Source organism: Vicia villosa, linkage group LG5 (assembly GCF_029867415.1).
Source record: "Vicia villosa cultivar HV-30 ecotype Madison, WI linkage group LG5, Vvil1.0, whole genome shotgun sequence".
Classification (NCBI taxonomy): Eukaryota; Viridiplantae; Streptophyta; class Magnoliopsida; order Fabales; family Fabaceae; genus Vicia; species Vicia villosa.
The window spans coordinates 42343055-42358707 of NC_081184.1; the positions used below are offsets into that span (position 1 = coordinate 42343055).

A 15653-nucleotide genomic window follows, 5' to 3' on the forward strand; every position below is an offset into this window, starting at 1 on the left:
TCTCTTTCACTTGGTACTTGAGCGATTTGTAAGTGGTTTGTACAAAATGAACACCTCAAATCCTAACATTAAGATCCCTATTTATACTAATTCGACCTAACGGTCTTATTCTAATAAAACGCCACGTTCAAAACATTCCATATTTATACTATTAAACCAGACGGTCTTTTGCATGTGCTTCGATTCCATGATGCTTCCACGTGTCTTTCTGACCAAATGAATCACTTTGAAATTCAAAACATTCCCACTCGAAGTTCTGAAGTGCGAAACAACGTGACCTTGTCAAAACGTGTCTCAAAAATACCTCGAAATATCCTAAGTCCTTTATTCCTTCGACTTCGAAGATATTACAACTCATGCCTTACTTCGACTTAGAGAAAATTTTCGACATAAAGAATCTTAAAAATAGCCTTATAAAGCTATTCTTCCTTCGAAGCATACAACTTTTTAGAACATCTCCTCTCTACTTATTGAAATCTCCAGCTAACAGTCATAGCATGGATTGAGTGGCTAATTGTCTAGTCCCATATTTCCTAGCAAAATTCCAACTAATAATTAAATATTCCTAGCAAAACCAAAACTAAACTGTAGCGAATTAAGGGTCTCGAATTTATATTCCCCAACTATGCAGCTACAATATTGCCACAATAATATCGTCGTAAATCTCTAGCTAAATTAGGATAATTCATAATTTTAAGATTCAAAACTAATTAGGCATGGTAAGAAAACAACTTTTTTCAAGATATTATAGTTTTCGAAAATCAAGCATTGATTAAATAAATTCACCTAAAATTCTAAAAACTATTCAGAGAAATTTTCTCATTTAAGCAAATTTAATTATTATAAGGGTTAATGAACTTTTTCGTCCCTTTAAATATTTCAAATTTTGTTTTTAGTCCCTCCAAAATTTTCCTTCAAGAAATCGTCCCTTCAAAATTTTTCTTCTGAACTATTGGTCCCTAACGTCAAATTTCGTAGCTAATCGGTGGCTAAAGTCGTAGCTAATCTCTAGCAAATTTGACATTAGGGACCAATAGTTTAGACGAAAATTTTTGAAGGGACGATTTCTTAAAGGAAAATTTTGGAGGGACTAAAAACGAAATCTGCAATATTTAGAGGGACTAAAAAGTTCATTAACCCTTATTATAATGAAACTTATGTTTAATTATTAGAATGAAACTTATACTTAATACGAAGATTTGGATTAATAAATAACCTTGAGAAATAAATGTTTTCGGGTAATATTCCATGAAAATAAAACACTTTCAAAATGAAAAGGATAAATATAATCAAGGGAGTTAGCGAAGGAAAACAAGGGACTATTTGGTTGGCAACTTGTTGGACTATATGGACGCTTAGGAATGGGATCGTTTGTCGGAATAATCGTTGGAATATATTTGACACAATTTGGAGCATCAAGGCCCTTATTTGGAGGTGGTCCTATATTGGGAAAATTAATCAAATCAACTATAACTTTTATGAGTTAAGCAAATCTCCTTTGCTATATCTTTCTTAGGTAGTATTTGGTGATTAATTTTCTTTGTTTCGAGCTTTTGTCTCGTTCTTTTTTGTAATCGTTGTGTTAGAACTTTTGGTTCCTTAATAAATTTCTTGATTACAAAAAAAAATAATCAAGGACAATAATGAAGAAACAGAATATAATATAATTATATATATGCAACTCCATAGCTGGCAAATTAAATTTCATTATTAAATTGACTAATATTATCGATGATGTCATGATTATGTACTTTCCAACAACAACTTACTAATATTATCACTCTTAGTCCATATCATTAAAGTTCTCCTTTCATTAGGTTAAAAGTAAAAGTAAAACTTTCTAACCATAATTACGCTGACCTAAAGGTGAAGCACCACCAGGTCTCATGTTTGGCAGAGCCCCAGGTCGAACCATTCCTTGACCACCAAGGTTGATTTGAATGAAAGGCAAGGAACCAGGACCACCACAAGACTGTAAATTTGCATTGCGTGGAGCCCCGAGATGGCTGCTTTGAGCATGAGATGAAGAAGCGGAAGGCATCGCTGTGGACGTGTTGGTGGGCATAATAGGATAAGCACCAGTTTGAACAGGATAAGCTTTGGGAAGGGAAACATAACAAGGTCTAATTGATCCTGAGTTAGATCCTATGATGGTCCTTGTCCTCCAGGAACTTCAGTTTGAAAACCAGGGGAACTGGTAGGGTGCATGGGGGCAGCCTGGGGATCATGCCATACTGTCGGAGGACCTTGTGCTGCAAGCAAATTAGGATGTGGCACTATATAGTCTATACTCTTAATTTCCTTCATTAACATTAACTCAACACATTTCCGATCAAGAAAGTGTCCACATTGCGTCTAAGGATATCTCTTAATTTCCTTCATTAACATTAACTCAACACATTTTTATACCTTTACATTGATATCAGTATGACTAGAGTATGATAGATGAAGCTTACAATGATCACCATCATAAATGCAATGCCCTTCTAAAGCTTCTCTACCAGCTGTTGTTGTTGTAACATCTGCAAAAAAATATATCAAATAACCAACAACAAAATAAATGTATAGAATACCGCATAAAATGGACCCTAATACAAAAGTGTAATATATGAAAGGCCACAAGAAAGAAAAGAAATTTATTAAACAATAAAATATTATTAGACAGAAAAAGAAAAGGCCAAAAGGGAATAAAAGAGATCTTTCTCAATAACATACAGAAAAACGAAAGACTAAAAAAAGAGACTAAAGAAATGATCCAAAGGTGACCATACTATTAATAAACATACATATAAAATAATATATAGTCCTCTAATAAAAATATAATTTATATCATAGAGAAGCACCATAATTATTTCTGCCCATTAGCAAAAAAAACATCCACATTCAACATTGTAGCAGAAGGAAAGCATAGGTTAAAACAACTGAAAATCGACCATAGGTTACCAACTCTTCAATCCAAACACTACTGCAAGAACATTATAATCCTATGCATTAAGCAAACCAAGACAAGAAAACTACTGAAAGAGAATAGGTATGTATACATTGGAAATTAAATTTATATTAATAAAACTGGAACACAGCGCACAAGCTCAAGAGCTAAAAGACAAAGAGGATTGATACCAGGGTACTGAATCAGTGCGCCTAAGTTTGACCATTCTTTTCAAACATAGCAATTTTCTGGACAATACCAAATGAAGAGAACACCTGCAAAGATACATCGACTGATTCATTACTAAATAATTCAAGAAAAAAGTAAAATGCAATACAGTACATCCTCTGCTGCAGGAAATAAAATGTGTAGTACCTCAAGCTTAAGTCTTGAGAGCCATGCGATCGGGTTGCAGATGATTTATGTAACAATACAACTAGTTTCAAAACATATTCTAAGTTGACTGCCCAGCTTAATCAAGAACAGAAACATATGATATCATGAGCAATGGTAAGATAATATCATATCGATAGATTTATGCAAGGCTAAATTTAGATCTAAAAGGCATTAAAAGATATTGACAATAAAAACAAGCTTCATACTTTCTTCATAGCCCTTTCAATTCTGAAAATACAATATTTATAGCTAGGGTTACCTTACTAAAAGGGCCTAAACATAGTGGGCCAAGACTAACAGCAAAAAGGCAAAAAAACAGTATTACTAACAGCACCCCCTTTAATAATAAAAATCCTTGAGTAAAACTGATACTCTCTTTTTTCTAGTGGGCCGGTCCAGCTTCTTATCAATACTCATGGCCCCATTGAGAACCTTGTCCACAAGGTTCACATTAAAAGGACTTGGGCTGTTGTTGGGTAATTGAGATATTGGGTCAGGTGTAGCAATTGAAGGATTAGGGTTTTGAGGGTAGAAAGTGGGACACGTGTTCTGCTGGGAATCCGCCACGGCAAGAGAAGTGGAATACAACTGATTGGAATTAGAGACGTTGGGAACAGCTGGCTTGTCACGTGAAACTGAGTCTTGAGCCGTGTGAGAAAGGGAAAAGTCAGAAAAGGTGGGCCCCTTGCGTACTTGATTCGAAGTAACGTGAACTCTAGAAGTAAAGGACTTGGAACAGATAAGATCCTCACAATCTTTCTTTCTTCCAACGTTCTGCAACACTCCTTCTTTCTCCAAAAAAATTTTCTCTCCATTTTTCATGAGCACTTGTGCTTTCTCACTTTCCTCTGCCGACTCTTTCTCTCTAAAACCATCGGTTTGCGAAGGTTGAGAAGGGGATGTCGAACTTGTTCTTTCATTTTGATTAGTGGTGGTACTTGAATCAGGTGCTGATACTTGTTGTTTGTCTTGCAGGTTCTGAGCTAAATCAGCTTGATGGTGGTTGTTGTGGTCCAGATCGGAGAATATCGGAAGAGGTTGGTCTGGAGGGATGGGTATGAAATCGTGTAAGGGATCGTTGCCATGATACGGTTGTAATAGGGATACATGGAAGACTGGATGAACGCGAGAGGAAGAAGGGAGATCAAGCATATACGCAACCTGGCCGATGCGTTTAATGACGGAGAAGGGTCCAACAAAACGAGATGCGAGCTTCTGAGAGTGACGTTTCTGAACCGTTTGCTGCCAATATGGTTGAAGTTTAAGTAAAAAACGGTCTCCGATTTGAAAGGTAACATCACTTCTCTTTGTGTTTGCCAGTTTTTCCATCTAAATCTGACTTTTTTTGAGATTTTCGTTCAAAGTCCTGAATATCGTTTGTCTTTATTGCAAGATGTCCTCAAGTAAGGGTTCTGATGTAGATCCAAGAACGTAATGAGCTACCGTGGGAGGGTCACGTCCGTAGAGAGCTCTAAATGGAGTCATTTGAATAGCAGAGTGATAAGAAGTATTATACCAGTATTCTACAAGATGGAGGAACGTGTACCGCTTTTTCGGCTGAGAGCTGACAAAACAACGAAGCTATGTCCCGATCGATCTGTTAATGACTTCTGTTTGACCATCTGTTTCAGGGTGGTATGATGTACTATACTTTAACATAGTTCCTTGTTCTTTGAAAAATGCTTTCCAAAAGGTACTGAGAAACAAGGGACCGCGATCAGAAACAATGGATTTGGGTTGCCCATGTAGTCGAGCGATATCAACTGTGAAACGTTTAGCAAGATCCTGAGCCTAAAAACGAGTGGGCATGGCAATGAAATGGGCGGATTTGGTGAGGCGATTAGAAACTACCCAAATTGTTATGTGGCCGAAGGAGTTGGGTAAATGGGTGATGAAATCCATTCAGATGTCTTCCCACACTTGTTGTGGTATAGGTAATTGTTGCAATAATCCCTTCTTCTTCTGTGTTAAGTATTTGTTATGTTGACATTCATTACACTTCTTAATCCAGCTCTTTGTGTCATTGTATATACCTGGCCAACCGAAAGAGGTAGAGATTCGAGCAAGGGTGGCCTTGAGACCTGAATGTCCTGTTGTTGGTGTAGCATGGAACTCTCGGATAAATGCTGAACGACTCTGGTTTGATTCAGGTATAAAATTTTTCCCTTTATACCATATTAATCCATTTGAAAACTGGTAGTCTGTATGATTGAGGTCACTTTGGAAGAGTTGTTTGACCATTTCCTTTCCTGTTACATCTTTTGCATAGTATTCACGCAAACTGGAAAGAATATTCGGGATTGGGGAGGCGATTGCTAGCAACGTGGGTTCATCCGATGTGTATTTCCGACTCAAAGCGTCCGCTACAAGATTCGATTTTCCAGGTTTGTAAAAAAGTTCAAAGTTAAAACCTTGCAGCTTTGCTGCCCATTTATATTGCTCCCGTGTTTGGTTTTTCTAGAGCAGCAGATTTCGCAAACTTTTTTGATCTGTGTTATATGGAATTCCTGACCTATCAAGTACTCACGCCACTTTTTGATGGCTTCTGTTACAGCAAACATTTCTCGGACATAAACGAAAGCCGCCTGCATACGTGGACATAACTTTTTGCTAAAGAAGGCAATCAGATGACCATCCTGGGACAACACAGCACCTATTGTGACACCTGATGCATATGTCTCCACAATGAATTTCTTTGTAAAGTTAGGTAGCGATAAGACCGGCATGTCGGTCATTCTTCTTTGTAATTCTGCAAACGCTGCGGCTGCCTCTGTACCCCAAACAAATTTAGTGGAACGTAACAAATCGGTGAGAGGAGCAGTGAGAGAGGCGTATTATTTCACAAAGCGACGATAAAATCCGGTAAGGCCCAAAAAACCTCTGAGTGTTGTGAGGGAACGTGGTTGAGGCCACTCTAAAATGGCTTAAATCTTTTCTGCATCAGGTGCTACTGTCCCCATAGAAATAATATGTCCTAGGTAATGAACCGTAGAAACTGCAAAGACACATTTAGATAACTTCACAACCTAAAAATTGGTCATTGGTAACTAAAAAATAACCTGCAAGTGAGCTAGGTGTTCAGCAAAATTAGAACTATAAATCAGAATGTCGTCAAAAAAAACTAAAACAAATTTTCGTAGGTAGGGACGTAAAAGATCATTCATTGCTGATTGGAAAGTTGAGGGTGCGTTTGTCAAGCCGAAGGGCATGACAAGGTATTCATAATGTCCATCGAAAGTATGAAAAGCCATTTTATGTGTATCTTCTGATGCCATTCGAATCTGGTGATAGCCAGAGCGTAGATTTGATTTGGTGAAAACTTGGGCAGAGCCAAGTTCATCTAGCAATTCATCTATTGTAGGTATGGGGAATCTATCTTTCACGGTTACTGCATTTAGAGCGCGATAGTCTACACAAAAATGCCACGCCCCATCCTTCTTTTTAACTAACAAAACCGGGGATGAAAAGGGGCTGTGACTTGGGGCAATTAGCCCTTCCTTTAACATGTCAGCAATGATTGCTGTCATAGCTATTTTTTGGGAATGAGGATATCTGTAGGGTTTCACATTGATAGGAGCAGTGTTTGGAAGTAGGTTTATGTGATGATCATGTTGTCTAGGTGGAGGGAGGACGATGTGGTTTTGAAAAATGTTAGAAAATTTTTGGAGTATGCTGGCAAGTTTAGGGTTTGTGTCTTTGGGTAAGCTGGCCAACGGTGAAGGATTTTGTGATAACACAGTTGCTGGTTTGTGTTGAAAAATCATAAGGTGTAAGGAGGCAATGGAGTTTTGGTGGACAAGTTGTTTGAATTGGTGAAAGGTTGATTATTGTGGGACAGAGAAAGAATCCCCTTGAAGGGTCATGGGTGAATTGTTGTGGGTGAAAGTAATTGAAGGGATGGAAAAATCTGCTTGGATGGTACCAAGTGTTCTTAACCAAGCCATGCCAAGTACTATATCTGCTCCTTCAATAGGGAGGAGATAGAAGGGTAATTTGAATTGTTGTTCTTGTAAAGTGAGTTTGACATTATGACAAATTCCTTCACATTGCAGGTGCGAGCCATTACCGACCATAACCGAAAACTGTGGAATTGGAGTAGTTGGAAGATTTAGATGTTGAGCGATACGAGGCTGGAGTATGTTGTGGGTGCTGCCTGTATCTACTAACACCATAACCGTTAGGCAACCAATGATGCCTTTAAATTTGAGAGTTTGATGTGAAAATTGACCCGTTAGTGCTTGAGGAGATAGTTGAAAATAGGTATCGTCAGGTTTTGGTTGAGTTTCGTGGGCAGGGGTGTCATCAATTGTGTAGTCTTGAATCATAGGATTTTCATCACACAAAAGAATTAAGAATCGTCCTATAGCACATTTATGACCAGTGACAAATTGCTCATCACAATTGAAGCATAAGCCTTGGGCTCTTCTCTCTTGAATTTGGGCTTGGGATAATTTTCGGATGGGAAGTCTTAGGGGTTGACTGGTAGAAATGGGCTTTGGTTGAAAATTGGGTTGGGCTGAAGTAAGTGAAGTGGGTTTTTGGGGCTGGATAGTATGAGTGTTAGAATTTGTTTTGGAGAAAGGGGTGTATGGTTTTGAATATTTGGGCTTAGAATCTTTGAGTTTTGCTTCAATTTACTTTGCTAACCCAATGGCTTGTGATATCATGGCTATGATGCATCCACTTAAACCATCCCAATGCATCACCTTTCATATAAAATGAAATAAGTGCTAGTCTATTTTCCGCTGGGTAATTGTAGAAACTAAAAAATTGTTCAGCCTGAAATAACCATTCTAATGGGTTTGATCCATCAAAAGGGGGAGTTCAAGTTTAGGGGTTCGTAATGGGGGTAAATGTGGAATGTGGGGGTTCTGTTGGTAAGGGGGCTGGTGTAAAAATTGGGTGTGATAATTCTGGGTTGGAATAAATGAAGGGATTGTAGGGGTAAAGGGTGGGTAGGTAGGGAAAGGTGGTGGTGTGGCCTTAAAACGTTGCTGGACCAAAATAGTAGGTTGTGGAATAGAATAAACCACGTTGGAGGAGTTTCTAAAAGGGGAAGTAACTGGGTTTAAAATATGGGTAAATGGGGGTGATCCAAATGAAATTGAAGAGGACTGAGATGTAATACCATAGAACTAGCGCCCAAATTCGTTGCAGCAGCAGCAGATGAAACCAGCGGTGGTTTTTCCTTAAGAGAAATTTTGTTGAGAGCAGCCATTAAAGCTTCAAACCTTGTATCTTCCACAGATTTTTCATTATCAAATCTGGTTTGGAGTTGTCCTATTTGATGGGCCAAATCTGCAGAGATTTGAGCAAACCTCTCATCAATTTGTTCTTGCGTTTCTTGCATTGCATTGTTTAAGTGTAGTGTAGAGATTTGCACAGCTTCTTCAATCAGCTCTTTAGAAGTAGGGTTGGGTGGTTTTGGGGGAGCCATGGGAGGATTGAGAGGTGAAGATGAAAGCAACAATGATAGATTTATGCTAGGCTAAATTTAGATCTAAAAGACATTAAAAGATATTGACAATAAAAACAAGCTTCATACTTTCTTCATAACCCTTTCAATTCTGAAAATACAATATTTATAGCTAGGGTTACCTTACTAAAATGGCCTAAACATAGTGGGCCGAAACTAACAGCAAAAAGGCAAAAAACAATATTACTAACTACACCCCTTTAATAATAAAAATCCTTGAGTAAAACTAATAATCTCTTTTTTCTATTGGGCCGGTCCAGCTTCTAATCACATATGCTAATAGTTAATCCAATATTTTATTTTGAGACTCAATTTTCAAATAGTGTGTAAAGAGATGAGACTCATTGGACTTTGATTTTAATGTGTTTACTTTCGGAGCTGTCTTTCACTTCTCCAAAACAGTTTTTCCACTTAAGAGCAACAATAAACCATCAAAAATAGAAAAAGTTTCCCTCCCTGGATGATGAATGGAACTAATAACTATATTTACTTTCAAAGCAACGTTGGTTAGAGCTTGACTCCTAAGAGTTAGGCATGGCAACGGGGCGGGTCGGGGACGGTTTTTACCTCCCCCAAACCCAAACCCGAATCCCCAATCAATCCCCGTTACCCGCCCCAAACCCAAACGGGGATGGGGAATTAAAACCCAAAACCGTCCTTAACGGGTTCGGGTTGGGTTCGGGTATCCCCGCCCCGCCACCATGTATTTCGTAAAATCAATTTTTTTAATGAAAATATTTACTTTTTCAAAAATCAAATTACATTATAAATAATAAAATAAAACAATCTCAAAAAATTTCATACATATATTTCAAATATTTAAAATAGTAAATACAAATCAAATTATTAAAACATTAGCCACATATTTAATTACATAAATTATGAAAATATAAATAATAATGTACATATTGAAATAAACGGGGCGGGTTCGGGGTGGGTACTAGTGTCCCCATTACCCGACCCATCCCCATGTTTTCTAATCGGGGAAAACCCAAACCCGAACCCAAACCCAGTCAAAGCGGATTTTCCCCGTCAACTTCGGGGCGGGTTCGGGCGGGTACCCGTGGGTCTGGGTTTTATTGCCATGTCTACTAAGAGTTCTTACAACTTCCATTAACACACTACAAGAAAATTGACTTGTAGTGACCGACAAAAGTCGTCACCAAAAGTCCAAAATCCGAAGGTAAAACACCGATTGGCTTTAACTGACAGACAAAGTTTCCGTGCATTATACATGCCGACTTGCAACGGTATTTTGGCTGTCTGTCAAAGTCATTTAGCCATCGCTAAAATTTTTGACCTTTTCCTACGGTTTTGTTCGTAGGTAAACCTGGAAAATAGAATAAATTTTTTTTATCTTATTCTTACAGCACTGCTGTCACTAAAAACTTGTATTGTTTTTTTAAATTTTTCGTTTGATTTTTTAATCCATAATTACAGCACTCTCGTATGATTTTTTAATTTTTTCAAATCTATTAACTAATCCAAACCCACAATATACATTAAAATTCATACTCAATTAAATATTAAAATATATTGAATCATCAAATCTATTAACCAATCCAAACCCACAATTTATCTTTAAAAATCTACACATTACAATTCATACTTAATTAAATATTAAAATATATTGAATCCTCAAATCTATTAACTAATCCAAACCCACAATTTATCTTTAAAAATCTGTACATTACAATTCATACTCAATTAAATGCTTAAATGCTTGACAATGCAAAAGAAAGAAATAGAAAATGAACCAGCAACATTGCAGCTAAATTTTGGAGGATACTCTCGAACTTGTCTAAGAGCATTAGGATTTATATAGCGGCTGAAACGCTTTACATACTGCACTGACTTTTCAAATACCCTATAAAAAAGAAGAAAAGAACGGTATTATAAGGAACTGACAACAACCAGCAACATTACTTTCAAAAACTTTGAAAAAAGTCAATCTACTTCATTAGTGTGAAATCAAAAAGTGATATTAATTATACTACACTAAAAACCTGTTCAATCAATCAAATATAACTAAACACAACGGCAGCATCTATCAAAGAACAAATCAGATTTCGAAGCAAATCAATATTTGAAATAAGAGATGCAATAACTAATAAGCATTGAATATCATATTAGGTTCTAGGCAAAGGTTTACTTATTGATATTACCCGTGTAAGGTTTACATATAGACATTACTTAAAACTCACCCAAATCAATTCATAATACCAAGTATTTAAGGACATAGAATAAAAAAATTCAACATACCAGACATGGGTTTTTACCCCATATTGTATATAGGTAGGCTGGGCTTGCAATTATGTGCAAGTGGTCGGTTATCAGCAACAGTTGAAACAGTACTATAGTTGTCAAGAGCAGGAGTTGCAAATAGGACATCTTTAAACATGGGATTCAAAAAGCTACTTTTCTGGCTTCCTCAAACGCCCGATATCTAGCAAGAGTCCTCTTCATGAAAGCCAAGAATATAAATTCGAGGATAAAAATGTGTAACTGCCAAATCAATCCTCATCTCTGTAGAACACCCTCAAACTGGTCCATGGCACTGAATAATTTAAAAAGATTCATGACTCTATTAACATGTCAAGATGGTACCTATATATAAGAACTTAGTATCAATAAAGTCTATATATATTATAAAAGACCACCTACTATCAATTTGGCCACTATATTTAACCATTTAGTATCAATTTAGTATTGGTATCAAAAAATTAATGAGTAAAATTTGATAGAGTGTTCTAAAGAATCAGGAACTAATAACATGTTGCAGATAATATGTCAAATAGCTCAATTCAGTTGCCACATCTGTATTCTAAAGCTAACTCCGCAAACAACAAAGAATAATCACAAAAACTAAATAGGCATATTACCAGCTTCTTCTTATAAGCCAACTCAACAAGTTTGTCCATAGCAACTTTCTCAAGGGCTCTGCATATTAACATAATACATATTAGCTATTAATGAGGGCCAGCATGTGAATTTGTCAATATAAAAAAGAAAAACTAATGAACAAGATAAACTATATATCGTCAAATATTTTACCGCTGTTCCAATTTCATGCCATCTTCTACTGCTTCAATAATTCAATTAATTTCATAAATCCTTCTTTCTTTTTGATGAGCTCTAAATTTGGTCAAAAGAGACAGTTATGTAAATAATAAAATCAAGAATAACTTAAAACAAAACAGACAGTTTACTTCAGATAAGAATCAAAACCTGCTCACAGCTTTCCTTTTGCAATTAAGTAATTTCTTGATCAATAGCTTCACAACCTCCATCAACAAGCTCAGGCTTTTACAAAAAAAACATTTAGTAACTGAAGCTTTGATAGAAAAATACAGAATCACCAAATTACAATTATAGCTAGTTAGAATCTGATTTCTATAAGGATGAATAAAGTCTTGCTTAAAACTATCACAAAACCTCCAACATAATCGAATCTGGCCCGCTGTTTTCCCATGCAGAGAGATCTGAAACCCTTGGTCCTTATTAAAGGTTCAAAATCTGAGTAAAAAACTCGTACACAACAAACATTACCTTTATTATACATGAAGAACTAAAAGACATACGTGATTACAAGTTCTTGCCGATGATCCTTGAAGAGTTGGTCAAAATGTGGCTTACACTAAAGAACACCTTCCATTGAAGAATAATTACTCCGCTGCAACTGAAAAAGATCACCAACAATAATCATTGATAAAAAGAGATAAATATTTGTATAATTATTTTTAAACAATACATGCACCAACTATTATTTGAAGTTAACATGAGAAGGCGAAGTACTAAGACTACCGCAATCATAAACATGCTTTGGTCTTGGAGAGTTATCATATAACAAATCGCTAAAACTAAACTGTCAATATTTCAAGCATCAAATAGGGAAATTCAAGAGTTCAACAACAATCAACAATAATAACAGAAAATTTAGCATCACAATGCACATCAAAACAGAAGCGAAAAGAGGAAAGAAAACGGTTGAAACATTTTTTCGAACATGTGACGTGCGAGTTGCAAAACGGTAATAACGACAACAATTATTTGCCAATTCACACACCGCAAATGATCATCAATCAACAATAGCAGCAATACAACAACTTAGCATCATGAAGTGAAAGAATTGAGTTAAAAGAATCAAGAGTTACAGTTGAGGCGTTTTATCGAATACCTTGCGGGCAAGACCAAAAGCTGTATTTTTCTACATTTGTAACAGGTAAACATTCCTCCATTTAGCTTTATAATGTTGTATGCTTGTGTTAACTCAACTAGAATGAATATCGAAACAAAAAACCAGAGAAACCAATTGAAACCGTAATCAACATGAAACCGTGAAAGCTTACCGTAAAAATGCACCAAACCATAAGCATTATGAACCGAAGAAGTTATGAAGCAAAACCTAAACGCAACTGAATTGACGCATTGAGATTTCGAATCACGTTTGGGTTTAAGAAGAATCTGTCAGACTGCAAAATCGCGTTTGGAAAAAGCACTCATGTGAAGCCTTCCGTGAGAATAGCATTTGAAAAAAAGCGTGTTTGAAAAAGCACTTATGTGGAAAGTTCTTCGCTTATGCTGGGAAAAAGCACGAGATCTGAGTGTAAAACATTACAGTGTAGTATAATAATAAAATAAAATTATTAATAATAATAATAATAATAACACATAAGTAAATAAAATTAATAAATAAGAATTAGTGATGGTTTTTGTTGTCTGTAGGTAAAACATAGTAAATGACTGTGGGCATAGGGCAATTTTCTTGTAGTGAACAATAAAAATATATTTTAAATATTTTGATTATGGTGGTTGAAAACCGCCACAGCTATGCAATGAATTTTTAAAATCTTCTTAGAAAATTATAAATATTCTCTTTACAAGGACTACTTTCATTAGATGGAATAGATTTCGTCAAGAGACTTATCTTTACCTTTCCAAATCTCTTCTGAAATATGTTCTCACGTGTTATCTCAACTATATAAACACGCATATAACATAAAAATTCCAAAAAGTACCACAACATTAATTCCGTTTATTAATCTTTTGATTTTAATTCAGCGGCTATTATCTTATATCAAATTCATTTCTCAAAGTGTACCTGAATTTCAATGAGAACCATAACATATGAATGGGAAAAGGTTATGTCACCCAAGAGCTTGAGAAGACTTCCATATCTTTTTAGAGACCGTTCCAATTCTGATTCCTATGACGCTCCCATGATAGTACTATTTTCTGTTCATGAATCAACCATATATTATTATTTTTATGTATAACTAGGAGAAAGTTTCTATCTTATGAAATAAAAATAGATGTAGATGATCTCAAATATGACATGCAAGAGAAAGACTAATTATGGAAAATGTGAAAGACATAACTGCAACAACAGATGAGAACCACTGTTGAGATCAATTCTAGAATTAGTAAAAATGAGTCTACACTCTACACTTCAGTTCAACCATTGCATTCCTCATCAACAAGGAAACAATACTATACCGGGATCTTATAGACAAACAATATAAACTAGGACCTAAAAGGCTACAACAATCAAATACAAACACGAACCTTCCCTAAAAATGGATCAAATGCACCTGCTCTAAATGTATCTGCAGACTGCTCACACTAAAGCTGGCTTCCATCTTTTCTTCTGATAATGATACGCATATTTTATACATGTTGTAGTTTTTCCAGAACCTGAATTCATTTTTAAAAAAGCCATGTCATAACATATAAGTATCTAAGAAATGCATCTAAACTCTCACCCTATATCATCTACACATAGGAACAACAGTTTTCTATTTGTGAAATTAAATATACAATCGGTTACTTGTTGGGTGATTTTGCTTTTGTTGCAACGGGTGGCGAGATCTTCGAGATTGACGACCTTCTTGATGTTGGCTTGCATATCTCGAGTGATTTCGTTGAGACATTCGTTGAAGAATTTCTCATCGATCACCGTTGCATTGCTCATCTGCTGGAGAGCACGAGAAATGCTCCCTCCTAGCTGCACTAGAACCATCTTGCCTAATTCTACAAAGCACTGGGTTTTTGAGCAAATAAATTTCTGTCAATCCACCATTGAGATCAATACTAGAATTGGAATTCTTAATGCTTCATCTTGAACCACGAATGTGTTGAGTGGGAGCAACATCTTAAAAATACTAAAACCAAAAAGAAAGAAAAACCACTTCATATTTGGAAAACCACTTCAAATTGAATTTGAAAAACAATAAGAAAATTTCAATCAGAATCAAAGCAATATAGAAATCATCCCTTGAACCTATACTTGTATGATTGAATACAATGCAAAAATGAATTCAAAACTACGCAAAAAAAAAGAGTCAATCTACAGAGAGAGAAAATGACTATTCAAACTAGAAATCTAAGGATTATCGAAAATCATATTTAACCAAGCAAGCTTCATAGCATGCGAACCAAATCGTCAAAATTGTGCTTCGATGCAAGCGGTTTGAATCTTCAGTTCAAGCAGTTGAATTATCATTCCAAGCGATTAAGCTTCAAAGTGAGCGAATAGTGAGTGACAGTTAGTAAATCGATTGAATCAGCAGTTGAACAATGGATCAAGCGATTCAATGTTCGTTGATCTTGAAGTGCTTTTATGATTCGCGGTATTAAGCGATGAATATTTGTTGCAAGTTTTGAGTGATTTGAGTTAGAGAGCTGGTAGAATAGGATTTCTCCAGAGTGAGAGCGAGTTATTGAATAAATAAATTTATCTTTAAGTTCGTACGTACTAATAATAAATAAATAAATAATGGTAAGTAAACATATGTTATATTTTTTGTTTCAGTGTTTTTTATTTGAACATAATTATATATTTGTAATCCAAAA

General features: G+C 35.8%; 1 long non-coding RNA gene across 1 annotated transcript; it reads right to left on the reverse strand.

The window, feature by feature from the left end:
- Positions 1-1694: 1694 nt before the first annotated feature.
- LOC131606563 (uncharacterized) lies at positions 1695-3511 on the reverse strand. Its single transcript, XR_009284878.1, has 3 exons — positions 3305-3511; positions 3121-3204; positions 1695-2522 (listed from the first exon to the last, which is right to left on the reverse strand). It is a non-coding gene; the product is annotated as an uncharacterized LOC131606563 (long non-coding RNA).
- Positions 3512-15653: the final 12142 nt, after the last annotated feature.